At 40.4% G+C, this 14,433-nt stretch overlaps 1 pseudogene; it reads left to right on the top strand.

Annotated features, from left to right (window-relative positions):
• LOC112919245 (growth factor receptor-bound protein 10-like) overlaps window positions 1-14,433 on the top strand; it is a 71,037-nt pseudogene that overhangs the window by 14,559 nt on the left and 42,045 nt on the right.

Genomic DNA, 14,433 nt, shown 5'->3' with positions numbered 1-14,433 from the left:
ACTCATATGCTCTGATGAGCTATGAATGCCATTGAATTTCTTTTCTGTTTTGCTGAAGGTTTCACTAGACACATGATAAAAATTTATATTTAATCAACACTTCTGCAATGAACATTTTACAGTATAAGAAAATTCAGTCATCCTAACAGGATGGTATTAAAATAATAGTGATGTTTTGTTATTGACTTCCATGGGTCACATGCTGTGCTGGGTGCCTTAGAAACATCAGATCTAATCCATTATTGTCTCCATTTTACAGATGAGGAACTAGCACTCAGAGATGTCAAGCGGCATAATCACTGCTCCTCAGCGGCCACGAATCAGAACTGGGATTCAAAACTGGATGTACCTGGCTCCAAGGTAATTCACTTCTAATTACACCAAATTATCTCTCAGTTCCACTTAATGACCTCAGAACACTTGCCTGAATACATGGCTACCTGAATGGGTCCACACAGAATGATTTTTGGTTTTCTGTTTGTTTCTGCTTTCACATTTTCAGCAATTTTATCCCTCGAAGATTTTAAAGCAATTAATCACCATTTTACAGATAAATCAATTTAATCCTAAAGAGAAAATAGAGATGTAGTCTATCTCCATAGTAATAAATCAGCTCAGCTCAAAACTTAAATCAGGGTTTTTTTGCTTTGTGCAAATACATCTTAGATTTGTACACTAGGGACTCTGGACATGACCCAGACCAACAAGGAGGCTACTCTGCTGAAGTGGATGGATAACTAATAGGCCATTCAATCTTTCTAACTCCCTGGAGAGTGAGGGCTGGAAGTTAAGCACTTTGCTCTTGGGTATCTGTGTACCTAATGAGCAACAGGCCTCCCTGGGTGCACAACCCATGTGCTTTCCACTAAACTGGCATGCATTCAGAAAAAGGAAATTCTTTTGAATACCAGCAATGCCTAATTATCCCAAATTTGAGTTTTAACTGGGTCAAACTGTAGATTAACAAATGTAATTTGAGAGACAGATCCCCTTCTGGCAGTGCAACAAGATGTTCTCCAGGGGACAGAGGAAGATGCCCACCCCCATCCAGTTCTCCCAAGGTCATCCAAGATCACCAGGCTAGATTACTCCCTCCCCAGAGAATTGAGCTGTGCCATCACATCCACCAGAGAGTGAAGAGGTATGGCGAATGGAATGGCTGCACTCCCAACAGACTAACCTCGTACATTCCAGGCACCTTTTGCTTTGAGGGTGCCAACATACCCTCAAGATGTGTTGAGTTTAGAGAGCCAAAAACTCAAGAAGATAAACTGTGAGAAGGATGGGGTAGTGGAGTGGAGGGGGAGTGAAAACAAAACGGAAGCTTACGGTATGTTTTTGTATTTCTCAAAAGAGAAGGCAGTATGAATGCTGCCATATCAGAGGACTATCAGGATCCATGTGCCTCTTATGTGCTAATATTTGTAAATAAAAGCATACATAAATTTTAGCTTATTTTCCTCAAAAATTTATCCATACCTTAAAATAGGTATTAAACTGTCCATGTGGCTATTTTACCAATATTTTAGAGCCAATGGTTAAAATATTTAACTCTTACAAATTATTGTTTGACAAAATAAGAGGATGGAAAATTTCAATAGATGGGTAGAAAAAGCACAGAGAAAATAAAAACTGAAAGCTAATAACTTGGAAAAGCATTTCAATTATTAACAGATATTGTTCTCTCCACAAGCATCATATTTTAAAGATTGCAGCCAACTGTCTAGTTGCTAAATGTCATACTTAGTGGGTAATTGCAAAAACTGTGTCTATTTGTCATAAAACATCTGGCCAGCCCGGTAAAAAGAAGAAACTAGCCAAACCTTTTCCAGGTATAATATGGGCACGAACACCAAGTAAACTATAGGTGACCATAAATTTTAACAGCAGTTTGCCTTTGACAAAAGAGGCAGGGTTGGAGGCGTGAGTGAGATGTTGTCTGGTATTTATTTAGTAATATTAATAGACATCATGAAATCACAATATTGAAAACTAGAATCTTTCTTAAGTAAAAATAAAATAAAATAAAATAAGGCTCCTACATTTTTTTTCTCTTCCTTCTTTCTTTTTGGACCAGCATGGGTGTGTCTTATCATTTTAATTCTCACCTTCATCAAATGAGAACATGCTTTCATTGTGCTGCTGTTTGACAACCTAGTTAGTTTTTCAGAGGCCAGAAACCACTCAGCACCATCAAGACTTACTGTTCACCCAGGTGCTCATCGCTTGGATCCCTAAAAGGCTTCTTCCCATCCCCATTTCTCCTTCATGGGATCTTTCCAGACTCCACCTTGCAGAACAACTTTCTCTAAATTGCTATCTGTTTTCTCTCCACAGCCATGACCTTTCTTACCAGCTCCTCGGACACCCAAGACAGGCCCAGGGCCCCTACCATGTGGGGACAAGAACTCTCCCTCTCAGATCAGAACCGCCTCTGTCATCAACCTGACCCTGGAAACCCAGCTTCAAACACAAATCCTCTCATTGCTCCCTCCTGGGATTGGTGTTCAACCACAAGTTTTAAGACAGAATTGCTCATTTAGGAGAAAAAGTACAATTCAAATTTATGTAGAGAAGTTACTTAAAGTTACTCCTACTTGGATAGTATCACGAAACAAGAAATTCTCCCTTGTGATAAAGAGGGGTCTGGAATCCTTAGGCCAAGTGATGGTTTCACTGACTCTATGGAACATGCATTCACTTATTCACTGACACACTCGTCCAGTTGACAAGCACTTATTGAGTCCCTGCTGTGTGTAAGGTATTATGCTGAGCACTGAGGATACAACAGTAACCAAATAATCAAATAACAGCAACCAAATAACTGGCTTTTTTGGAAGTGACATTCTACTTGAGCAGATACCTTAGAGCCTAAAATATGGACGGGAATTTCTTGGAGGGTTTTCAGTAGGGAAGTGACATGATGTGCCCATAAAAGCGTGATGTATGATCACCAAGATGAGACTGTCAGTAGGACATGGAAAAGCATGAGAATAGAAGCAGAGAGACCTATTAGAAGGTAGCTTCATTAGATGATGGTGTCTTAAGCCAGGCTGGTGGCTGTGGCTGTAGTGAGAAGGTATTGATTTCAGGATGTACCATGAGGGAGAGTCAGAGTCACCAGGGTCTGATTTTGGACTGAATGTGAAACGAGAAAACAAGAAAATCAAGAGATAGAGGATTACAGACAAACGTAACACAAGAATTCAGTTTGGCACATGCTTCAGATACCCACCAAATCTGAAGACAGCCAGGATGCTGACCAGAAAGAACTCAGGAGAAGTTCTCTTTTTTTGCTACCAGTAATTACTTACCACAGTAAGTAATGTGAGGCTGGTCAAGAGGACTGTTTTTGAGGAAGCCTAACAGGAAATTTAACAATGTGTAAAGTGACAAATACGTAAGGTCAAAATGTAGCTATGTATCTACAGTGAGATATCTCCTCACACCTGTCAGAATGGCCGAAATTAACAAAAGGAAACAACAGATGTTGGTAAGGATGTGGAGAAAGAGGAACCCTCTTACACTGTTGGGAATGCAAACTAGTGCAGCCACCCTGGACAGCAGTATGGAAGTTCCTCAAAAAAGTTAAAAATAGAGTTACCCTATGGCCCAGCAACTGCACCACAAAGTATTTACCCAAAGGGTATAAGTATACCAATTTGAAGGAATCCATGTACCTCAATGTTGATAGCAGCATTATCAACAATAGCCAAACTGTGGAGAAAGCCTAAATGTCCATTAACTGATGAATGGATAGAGAAGATATGGAGTGTACACATACACACACACACTCACACACACACACACTGGAATATTACTCACCCATCAAAAAGAATGAAATCTTGCCATTTGCCATGACATGGATGGAGCTAGAGGGTATTATGCTAAGTGAAATAACTCAGTCAGAGAATGACAAATACCATGTGATCTCACTCTTATGTAGAATTTAACAAAGAAAACAGATGAACATATGGGGAGGGGGAAATGAAAAAAGAGAGAGAGAAAAACAAACCATAAAAGACTCTTAATGATAGAGAACAAACTGAAGGTTAATGGAGGGAGGTGGGTGGGTGATGGGCTAGAAGGAGGATGGGGATGAAAGAGGGCACTTGTGATAAGCACTAGGTATTGTGTGTAAGTGATGAATCACTAAATTCTACCCTTGAAACTACTATTATTACATTCTATGTTAACTAACTGGAATTCAAATAAAAATTTGAAGAAAGGAAAAAATGTAGCTATGTATCAATTATAAAGCTATTTCTCAAAATTCTGAACTTGGAGTTTAACTGCAATAATTTTTAACAATTTAGAACCCTGACTTCTCAGAATAGACTAACACATCAACTATGAAGCAAGATGCATATGATTTGGATCCATAACAGAATTCTCTTGATAATATTAATTCATTTCAGACCCAATACTGGATCTTCTTCAATTTAAAATATTCTTGGGGTGACGCCTGGATGGCTCAGTGGTTGAGCTTCTGCCTTTGGCTCCGGTCCTGATGCCAGGATCCGGGATCAAGTCCCGCATTGGGTTCCTCAAAGGGAGCCTGCTTCTCCCTCTTTCTATGTCTGCCTCTCTGTGTCTTTCATGAATAAATAAATAAAATCTTTTTAAAAAATAAAAAATGAATAAAATATTCTCGGGGTGCCTGGGTGGTTCAGTTGGTTAAGCATTTGACTCCTGGTTTCAGTTCAGGTTGTGATCTCCTGGTCATAGGATTGAGCCTGGGTCAGGCTCCACACTGAGCATGTACAGTCTGCTTCAGATTCTCTCTCCCTCGGCCTCTCCCCTGCTCATGCCCTCTCCCTCTCTAAAATAAATAAATGAAATCTTTAAAAATAAAATAAAATAAAAAGTTCTACTGTTTTGTTCTATTTCATCTAATTCATTGGAAATTTCACCTTGGATATTAGAAAGATTCACTTCTTACTGAAAAACATACAGTAAAATATTTTAGACGATGAACCTATATTAAACAACCTCTCCCAAGTGAAATTAGCCTTTTAATTTATCCGCCCATCCATCTTTCTGCCCATTTACTTCTCAAAGAGTGTTGAGGGAATGAATTGAGGCAGAATGTAAGAATCTTTAAACATTTACATTTTGGATATATTTAGTTTAGAATATCAAAGCGATGCAAAATTAAAAAGAAATGCATGCTAACAGTATTTGTACTTGGGATTCTCCTCTCAAATGGTGTTTACTACCCTCCTCCCAGTGCTCGGCTTATTGTGTTGGGTCCTACTTGGTAAAGATCCTACTTTTACCAAGCCTACTAGCTTTAATTAAACACAGAACTAGTCAGGAGGCATTTGGAGATATGGACCTTGACCTCCTTCATCGGCACTTTATAGGACCTAAAGCCTCTGCTAACTTATAACCCTGGTCTTTGGGGTAATTGAAAAACAAGGAGAACCCAGTGTCCTATTTAACACTGTTAGTATAAAACACCATTAGCTTACAAAAGGCAAATCAGAATCATTACAATACTCAGATGATGCTAAATGCACTTAATTAAAAGAGGTAAAATAATTCTTAGTGATGTTTTCACAATAGAAAAACTAACATGTAGGGGATATTCATCTTTTTTTTTTAATAGACCTATAAAGCATCCGAATGTTGGTATGCCTGGGTGGCTTAGCTAGTCAGTTAAGTGTCCAACTCTTGATTTTGGCTCAGATCATGATCTTAAGTTTCTGGGATTGAGCCCTGCATCAGGCTCCATGCTGGGTGGGGAGTCCACTTGAGAATTCTCTCCCTCTGCCCCTCCTCCCACTCGTTTTCTCTCTCTCTCTCTCTCTCTCTCTCTCTCAAATAAATAAATAAATAAAGCTTTAAAAAAATAAAGTATCTGAATGTTGAACTTATCACTTGAATTCTTATGACTAAATTTTTTAATACCACCAAGAACCAGGCCTCCTCAACACTCTGGTCAACAACTTCCTCCTGAAAAGAGAAAACGTATGCATGTTTCTATACCAAAAACTAGTAAAAAAACAGCCCACCCCATGAAAGGACTGCTTTGTGGGTGTCTTCTGTCCCCCAGAGAGATGCTAATAAATTCACATCTGAAGAATATTATGTTCTCTTCTAGTTCTCTGAAGTCTACTTTCAGTGTGTAGTCTGCCCCAAGGAGAAATGTGACAAGCGATACAAAAATTTGAAATATTGACATTCTCACCTGCTAGTTTACTTCAACTTCTATAGAAACATTCGTATATCCTTAAAAGATAAGAAAGTTGTTTTAGGGCAGTGTTGTTGAAAATAGTACCTGGGACAAATGAGTGCTCTTAGTAATTCACAGGGTGTGAAAACTCTTTACTGGAACCTCCGGCTTTACCCTTGTACCCTAAGAGATCACTATTTTAAGCAATCTATTGCATACATTTAAAAATACTGAAGACTAATGGACAAATGGTAATATATCATGAGTCAGGTACAGCATCAGAGGTCAGGAGTCAATAGAGCACAGTTCTAGGCTTGCCACCGAGAAGCTTTATAACCTCTAACACACGTTTTTATACATATCACGTCCTTCGCTTTTTTCTAGTTGCTGCCACCCAGGGCTCACACCCACCATCTCTCAGCTGTATTACTACAATCACTGCTCACCCAGCCTCCCCATCTCACCATCCCCACCTTATAACATCATGCCCCTCCCTGCTTGAACCTCCTCAGTGGATTCTCACTGCTATTAGGATAACATCCAACATAAGGTCCCGGGTTTACTGTATGGTCTGTGCCTCTAGTTTCATTTCCAGACTCATTTCTGGATACCCTATCACATATTTTATTCGCAAAATGTATCAGAATTCTTTCACTTCCTGCATCTTGCTAAGCTGTTTGTGCTCTTTGCCAGTGATCTTCTTTCTGCCAAGAACACTCCTCTTCCTTCACCTTCTTCTGGCAAATTTCACTGTTCCTCTAGGTCGGAACTTAAACCTGGGTTTCTCAGGGAGAATGTAACTAGCTTATTGATTAGCATAGGTTCCTTGCTGTATGCCTGCCTGCCGCCCTGCACACCCCCATTATAACACATGTCCCAGGTCATCATCAATTCTTATGTAGCATCTGTTTCCTCCCTCTCACAGAACTTCCAGGGGAAAAGGGACTACGGCTACCTTTCCACTGTAGGTCACCCAAAACCCATCACCATGCCTGACACAAAGCAGGCATCCAAAACATGTTAATAAATGATTTAATAAACATGGCAAATAGCCTAAGTCTGTCTTGCTTTTTATTCATTAAACAAAGCATAGACAGGACCCATGTTATCAATGAATTATACTGAGGAAAGGTGTTGGCATAAAATCACATGGCATATCACCTGAGATTCTGGTTTGCTGGGGGTGGGGGCTGCTGGAATCCCATTTCCTTCCTGTCAGAATTAGAGTTTGATGTTTATTTGCTGTTCCAGCGACTTTACTTGTCTTATCTGACCAGTGCAATATTTAACTAGCCAACATTAATCATTTTGAAAGTCTTTGGAAATCAGAGAACTGGGCTTATATACAAATGCTTTTTGTTTAAATTGCTTCTAGATGATCGTGCTAAAAAACAACCTATTTTAAGGAGAATCAACTATGAATAATGTGAGAATTACAGTGAGGAAATGGAGTCTTCAGCTAAACCGAGGGGAGGGATTGAAGAGGAAGTGAAGGTAAGATGCATTAGTCTGAGACAAGAACTATTTTTTCCTAGTGACTTTAATGGCAGCCTGATAATAAACATTTTTAAATAGCTCTAAGTACCTCACTGAGGACAGTAGTGCTATTTATCCCATTTCTGTAACCACTGTCTGAGCAGTTTCCCAAATAGGGAGGCTCTAATGGATTTAAATAGTTATACCTGAAACTGACTTATACGATTTCTGGTCCCACCCATTATGCTCTCCTTCTCCACACTACAGAATGTTCAAAGAGCCAGGGAGTTATTGATTGCTCGTTTCCTCTTGATCTATCTGTGGTTTCGTATTTCCTGCATCCTGTGCCACCTGCCCCTGTGTATGGCCAACTCTTTTGACATCCCCCACCCCCACCTCTATTCAACCTCATGACCTTATAAAACAATTGATGATCTCAGGAAGAATCAATGTCCTGCTTTGACCGCAATTTCTTCTACTGGTCAGGGAAGCTCTCCCAAATACCACCCTATCCCATGCTATATAGTCATGCCTCCTTGTCACCCTTCTTGCAAGCACTTAGTTACAACTGTAATTATGTAATTATTCATGTAATGTCTTTCCTTCCCATCAGGCTGATACCACGGTGAGTAAAAGGACCATTACAAATGCTGGTCAAGCAACCCTAGTTCTGAAGAATACACATCCATCCTTTCATAAAAATAATTAGGCAAATCCTTAGTCGTGTGGAGAGGTCATTCAAACTGCTTGTTTCTGCCTTTTAATTTTTATTTACAAAATAGAAGTAAATCCTCAGGATTTAAATCTTATTAATTGAAAAGCAAGAGTTATCTTCAAAGCTAGAAAAGCCATTTAGTTCATGTTGGCCTCAAACTATGTTCACAGTATTAATCTTCTTAGAATATTACTTTATTATGTCAATATGCACAATGCTTAGCTTTTTCCATATACATATACTGCCAAACTCATCAAATCAAAATATTTATCCAGACATTAAAGGCCTTTCACAATCTAGCTCAATCCTATCATCCAGTCATGCTTTGAGCTATTCTTAAAAATCTTCCTTTTTTGCTCAAATTGATTTGCTCACAAATGTCTCCTTGATTTTAGCTTTATCTTGTCATATACCTTGAATATCCACCCTGACCTCCACTGATGAAAATCCCACCCCATCTTTCAATATCCAGTCAAAATCCACATCTTCCAAAACATATAATTGAGAATATACAGACTGAAATAAACTCTTATGTTTTTAGTTTTAATTAATTTTTGTAGGATATTAATCAGGTAAGCTATTGGCTATCACAATGTTAATGGCTTAAGCACAAAGTTTGCTTCTTGCTCACAATGGGAGGCAGGCCTCCTCAGTACTGTCATTCAGAGACCAGGAAGACAAAGGGTCTCCAGCACATTGCTTCCAAGGTGACTGTGGCAGTGGTTTCCATTCCAGCCCGCCAAAAGGGTACAGATGGTCTCAATAGAAGATCTAGCCAGAACTTGAGGTAGGGATCATATTTACCCACAATTCGACTGTTTAGAACTCCGTCACATGCCATTCCTAACTTCCTGGGAAACCACAAAATGTAGTCTAGCCATGTGGCCAGAAAGAAGGTGATGTGGATTTTTCTAATAGCTAGGTTTCTCTGCCACAGAAATAGTATAATGGTGCATCTTCAGATACTTATAACATTTCTCCCTCAATCATTATTTATATCATTCCTATTATTTAACACTTTACATGTGCATTACTGACTGACTTAAAGATATAGTTCTTTGCAAATATTAGAGATCTGAGGTAAGATTTTTCCAGATCCTGGCTTGTCATCAATCCTTTCTAAATTCACTAACAGGGGCTCCGAAGAGCAGATATTTTGGGATGTGGTAAAGAGCCAGAACTATATGTTTTATGCACCAGATGTAAGGAGACAGAGTTGCCATGATGTTGTGAAAGTTGAAAGAGGGAATCGTGTTCTCAGCCAAACATAAGGCTTACCCACTCCAGCAGACAGGAGGAATTTAAGAGAAAAGGGAGGCAGGGTTATACTATAGTTCTTCCAAAGCACTCAAGCCATCTCTTTCATGTTAGAGAAAAATAACATTCAACATCCCCCCAGAGCAGTGAGTTTTAAGGAAAATAATATATCCCTACATCACACCAGTATGTCAACAGCTCTGAATAATTGTGTGAGTAGGGCAACATGATGGGGGAATTTCTTTAGACTGGTAGAAATATAATTGATGATGATCTGTTACTTATCCTGAGCATGAGTTCATTTAGATCAGGGATGACTGATCATGAGGAGCCAGACTGGAAAGCAAGAAAGGACCACCAGAGTTAAACAGGAGAATGGGCTAAGCAGGAAGCAATTACAAGATGTTTAAAAAGGCAATTGAAGGGGCACCTGGGTGGCACAATTGATTGAATGTCCGACTCTTGGTTTTTGGCTCAGCTCATGATCTCAGGGTGGTAAGATCAAGCCCCAAGTTGGGCTCTATGCTCAGCGAGGAGTCTGCTTGAGACTCTCTCTTCCTCTCCCTTTGCTCCTCCCCATCATGTGCGGGCTCTCTCTCTGTCTCTGTCTCTCTCTCATTCTCTCTGTCTCTTTCTCTCTCTTTCTTTCTCTCTCTCTCTCTCAAATATATAAATAAATCTTTTTTTAAAAGGCAAGTGAAACATAATTGAAAACTGATAAGTGATAATATGTGGAGAGCTAAGCACACATGATAGTTGATTTCAAGAGAAACCTGGAAATAAATCACAAAATTCCTGAAATGGACACATGTTCAGAGGCAAAATTCCCTCCCCCCCACCCCCAAATATTAGAAAAACCAATGCTAAGGGCCACTGGGGTTACAGACATGGGTCCCAAGGTAGGAAAAGAGGCAACTATTGCAGATATAAAATTAATCAAAATAAATCCTCTCCCCATATTCACACAAATTTGTACCATAGGTTCTATCTCTCAAATTGGCCCATGCCACAATCCTAGTCTAACCCGCCACTGCCATTCACCTGGACTACTTTCCTGTCACCTAAGGCAGCTGTCAGGCAGAAATACAGAGATGAAGATGCTAGAGATTTGGAAGCTGTCAGCATGATGGGTGAAATACTGTGCTACAGATGAATGAAGGTATGAGGGATCTGGGACAGCACATCAGCAATATCTGCCCTACCTCTCCCCTTGCATGACACAAAACCACTCATGCCCTAGGTAACCAAAACCTATGGAGAACAACCACCACTGAGTTTCTCAGTGTTTCCAATAACTCACTCACATGAGTACTCCTCACTCCTCTAATGAAAGGAGAGTCTTCTGAATATTCCCAGGAAATACTACTAATTGGCATTTCTCAACCCATGTAATAAATCCATTCTTGTCCTGAGCCTTTCAACCCACTCCGTAATGATTTTCTAAGACATGTCTATAACTGTAGACCATTATTATATAAAAACCTTGAAAGGGCCATCCACATGGTATTTCAGGAAGTCTTCAAGAGATCTTTGCCAAGGCGTCTGGGTGGCTCAGTGGTTGAGTGTCTGCCTTTGGCTCAGGACGTGATCCCACGGTCCTGCATCAGGCTCCCCATGGGGAGCCTCCTTCTCCCTCTGTCTGTGTCTCTGCCTCTCTCTGTGTGTCTCTCATGAATAAATAAATAAGTAATATTTATTAAAAAACAAGAGGTCTTTGCCATTGTGTTCAACATTGGGAGGCCCCTCCCTTTTAACAAGCATGAGAGAGCCACATCTACCTGTCTGGAAGGTTCATGAGAACTTGGGGGTTCAAGGTTATCATGAGTCCACCAAAAGGCCCCACCCCATGTGTCAGGCTCCTTTTACTTTATCATTAGGACTTTTACTTGTGCATTAGAGACCTACCAGGCTGTACATTCTATCTCCTTTAGATTTTCATCTCCTGTTCAATTTTTAATACAGTCTGTCCTATGGATATAGAAGCCTTCCAGTTTTCCATGTGTGCCCTAAGTGATAGCTGTTGAACTGAGCCTATTATTTGCTTTCTTTATTGTTCTAAAGAAATTAACAAATGCTAGTCAATTCCACAGTCTATATAATTACCATTGCCCTCACATTGTGCTGAAGCATAAGAGTTACTGCATAAGTGAGCAGTTCTATTCCAACCTTTACCTCACCCCAATCCACAGAGGGGAACTGAATAATTGTGATGCTAGGGATTAACATCACCCCACTCACCACTGGAAGCAGCAATAATTCTTGATGCCATACAACCAGTGAATGGTTCAATCGCTGGAGCTCTCGGAGTCTGCATTTTGGTATGACTTCTAGTCCTAACCCTTTTCATTTGAGTTCCTCAAGTAGAAAACATTGAGATAAAGATGTTCATGCAGGCAGTTTATTTAGAATATGATCCTGGAATTACAGCAGCAGAGAAAGTGTTGCCAGAGAAAGGAGAAAGCTAATAAATAGGTTACTCTGAGGAGCGACTGCCACTCAGTCCCTCTAGGGCTTTCTGAAGACTCGTGTAGAGATTCCTCATTATTTTTTCACTGAGGGATGAAAAATTTCACTAACTCCCTCCTTTGTGGAGGATTGATGGCCAAGGCATGAAATGCTCACATGCCAGCTGAACAAGATCCTGGGGTACTGAATAAAGCAGACCCACGTATAAGGGCATCCAAGATTGGGAGGCAACAATAAGCATGGGAACTGTCCATCACAGACAACAGCATGGGAACTTAGAGCAAGGGTCCCCACTATGCCTCATTGATCAGATCTCTTCTGTCCTTAAGAGCCTTCAATAACTTCCCACTGGCACGTCAGAAACCATGTTCTGACTTAGAAACCCTCTGCCCTGTGATCCCTTTGCCTCGGCCTTTTAATCACACGAGTCTTCTTCCTGTTCCTTGAGCTTGCTGTCCAACATCAGGACCTCTCTGCACACTGCCCTGGCTGAAGCACTCTTGCCCTTCTCCTTGCTCTGTTTCCTACACACCCTTCAGAGTTTATGGATGCCATTCCCCCTCAGGACTGCTTCTCTAAAACTTAAGATGAGGTGAGCTCGGTGGCATCGTGCACATCCACCTTCACAACGCTTGTCATCCTTATTATTATACATTCAATGTCTGACCTGGCTCACCCGACTGGGCCACAAGAAGGCAAAGTGTATTTGTTTCTCATCTTGAGTATCGAGTCAGAATGTGTCACCCAGTAAACCCTTGGCTAATACGTGTTGACTGAATAAAGAAAGAACGGAGAGCTGAGGTGCAAGATTTGAAAAGGACAAATAGCAGAACCAATCTGATGGGAAACACTGAACTAGTGGCTAGTGACATAGTGACCACTCTCTACATATCCTGGCATCTTCACTTGGCTTTTAGCCCTAACAGGCACTACACTGCTACTTCTTTGAATGCATGCAGGTGCCTATGAATGCCTTCAGATTTGTGTCTGTGGAGTAGAAAAACTGATTCTCATGAAAAAAAATATAGTTTGGACAACTCAACCTTACTTTTTATGTATAGGAAGAAAACATGTAACTAATATTGGAAGAAACTGAAACAGGATAGAACACCTATTGATTCTTTCCTGGAGGGAAATATATCTACAAAGATAATTGGACCAAAGAGTGTAGAAAAGATTTAGAAGCATCACTCAGAACAGAATCTCAACAATTTTCATTACACGCTTCTTTTTCCCCCAATTTTGTGTGTTTCAGAACACACACAACAGTGAATGAAGAAAATGAATCACAACTGAGATCTGGCCCATAAGAGCTCAATGACACTTCTCCCCTATGTCAAAGCACAGCCTGCAGTGACGCACGCACATCTGCAGCCTTGCTCAATTCAGGGACAGAAAGTGGCATGTGGCTGCAATTCCACCATTACCTTGTCTGAGCCTGTGGACAGGTGATTTTAGTGGTGTGAATGGTGGATGCCCTCCACCACCATAATATGTCTACCCAGAAGATCTGATTTAATTTTTCTGGGGTTAGGATTCAGGCATTGATGTTTTTATGAAATTTTCCCCAGCTGATTCCTATTTGCAGTTGGGACTGAGAAGCATCGTAAATGAGAAAGCCTCACAGAAGCAAAGTCAATTCTGGCACGAAAGTCTGGCAAAATCTTATGCCAGTTGATGATGATGATAATTGCATGGTAACTGTGGTGGTGGTGACAGCAGGTGACAAGTGGTAGTAATAGAGGAGTAAGAATAGGAGGGGAGTAGGAGTGGCAGCAATTGTAGGAGCAGCAGGAGGAAGAGGAGTGGCAGAAAGTGGGGGTTAGAGAGGAATAGGAGAGGCAGGGGGAATAGTAGCAACCGTAGTAGAGTAGTAGTAGCAATAGTGGAAGCACAGTTGCAGTAGTAGATGCTGATACTTACTGAACTCCTACTAATATGCGAGGCATTCTATTAAACTCTTTAAAATCTATTAGTATCAGGGCACCTGGGTGGCTCAGTCAATTAAGTATCTGACTTTTGACTTCAGCTCAGGCCATGACATCAGAATTGTGAGATCAAGCCCTGGTCAGGCTGTGTGTACTGGGCATGAAGCCTAATTGGGATCCTCTCTCTGTCTCTCCCTCCACCCCTCAAAAAAAAAAAAAAAAAAAAAAAAAAAACAATTTAAAATCAATCAGATCCAACGGTTATTTTGCAGTTGAAGACATTGAAGGCACAAAGATTATTAGGTCTCCCAAGGCCATACAGCTAGTGAGTACAGAACATGAACACAGACATCTGACTTTAGAACTGCAGAACTGCTGCTTTTAACCATTATACCACGTTTGACAACTGAACA

The sequence above is a fragment of the Vulpes vulpes genome, chromosome 5 (assembly GCF_048418805.1).
Source record: "Vulpes vulpes isolate BD-2025 chromosome 5, VulVul3, whole genome shotgun sequence".
In the NCBI taxonomy this organism is placed as follows: Eukaryota; Metazoa; Chordata; class Mammalia; order Carnivora; family Canidae; genus Vulpes; species Vulpes vulpes.
This window is presented reverse-complemented; position numbering and strand designations above follow the sequence as displayed.